The sequence below is a fragment of the Hylaeus volcanicus genome, chromosome 4 (assembly GCF_026283585.1).
Source record: "Hylaeus volcanicus isolate JK05 chromosome 4, UHH_iyHylVolc1.0_haploid, whole genome shotgun sequence".
Classification (NCBI taxonomy): domain Eukaryota; kingdom Metazoa; phylum Arthropoda; class Insecta; order Hymenoptera; family Colletidae; genus Hylaeus; species Hylaeus volcanicus.
Genome location: NC_071979.1, coordinates 16,574,182 through 16,575,356, shown reverse-complemented (window position 1 = coordinate 16,575,356; position 1,175 = coordinate 16,574,182). Strand labels below are relative to the sequence as shown.

The 1,175-nt window shown below is 49.8% G+C and overlaps 1 protein-coding gene across 2 annotated transcripts in view; it reads left to right on the top strand.

Moving 5' to 3' along the window:
- The first annotated feature begins 336 nt into the window (after window positions 1-336).
- LOC128876009 (fat-like cadherin-related tumor suppressor homolog) overlaps window positions 337-1,175 on the top strand; it is a 506,666-nt gene continuing 505,827 nt past the window's right edge. For both annotated transcript variants that reach the window (XM_054122090.1, XM_054122088.1), the window contains exon 1: window positions 337-708. The gene's annotated coding sequence lies outside the window, so the exon portion shown is untranslated. The remainder of the gene's footprint in view (window positions 709-1,175) is intronic.

Here is a 1,175-nt window from a genome sequence, read left to right as displayed (position 1 = left end):
ACTTTTGCCTTGATCGCTAAATACAAGTGGGAGAAACTAGTAATCAATCGACGAGGAAAATGTGCTTCAATATTCCTTACCTGTGGCTTCGTGAACAATCACCCAGTTATCAGCCAGTTGTGCTGTGCAAGGAGGAAGGGAACCCCTTGTGAAGGGAGCCTAAGGTTTGTACAGGGGAAGGGGGCACTTTGTAGAGAGAGAGAAACGATCCGCGAAGAGGGGATTGCGCGAAAGGAAGAAGGAGATAGTTCAAGGGAAAGAGAGAGATGGCAGTGGAGGCCTGCTAGGCTCGCCTTCGTCGAAAGCCGCGCGACGCGCTAGTTTCGGCTTGCCGCTCCGACGTGACGGACGCTCTATTCCAGTGGTCGCCGATTTCCACGTGGAGGCGGCTTTATCTTCGGACGCGTGTGTTCAGTTTCTCTTTGTTTTTATCGCGGGTGTGAATCTACGGATACAGTGAATTCGGAGTGACAGTGAAAACCCAAACGAAAATTCGTGGCTTGCTCCGTTTTGTTCCGTGAATTGCACACGGGTGAGTTCAGTGGCACGGCGACGCGAGGAGTTTCTGTGACAATCGGACAAGGTGTTCGTTCACATTCATCCACTACCTCGATTTATTTGGATTACTTGAATTAGAAAACGGGACGACAGAAGCTGATTCGTCTGGACTCGAGGAGCAGCAGGAGAGAAGCATCGACATCGGAACAGGTGCGTGGTTTTTGGAGTTCTTACAAGTGTCTCCGAGACGAAAGACGCTCCAACTCGGAGACAGACAGGGGATTGTATTTACGTGCTCGTTATCCACGCTCGCTCGTTTTGTGCGGATTTACGGGAATCGTGGGCGGTGAGTCGGTCCCTCGGAGTGATCGGTGTTTGGCCTGGATGCTCACCAGTCGTATCTGTAACCACCTTGTACCGGTGTTTGGTCTTAGCGCTTCTTTCGCGTTCCTTTTATCGATCGGAGTGCTCGATCGCGTGCATAGCACAAAATGGCGCCGTCGATCAGTCCCAAGCTTCCACGGCGCGCGAAAGAGAGGCTCTGATTTTTAAATCTTCCGAAGTTAGAACTCTGTTATTGTGACACGTACGAGTTGATTGTTTTGAAAATGGAGTAAATCTTTGTTTCGGGGTATAGCAAGTGCTTCACTCCAAAATGTATGTTTTAAAATTGGAGT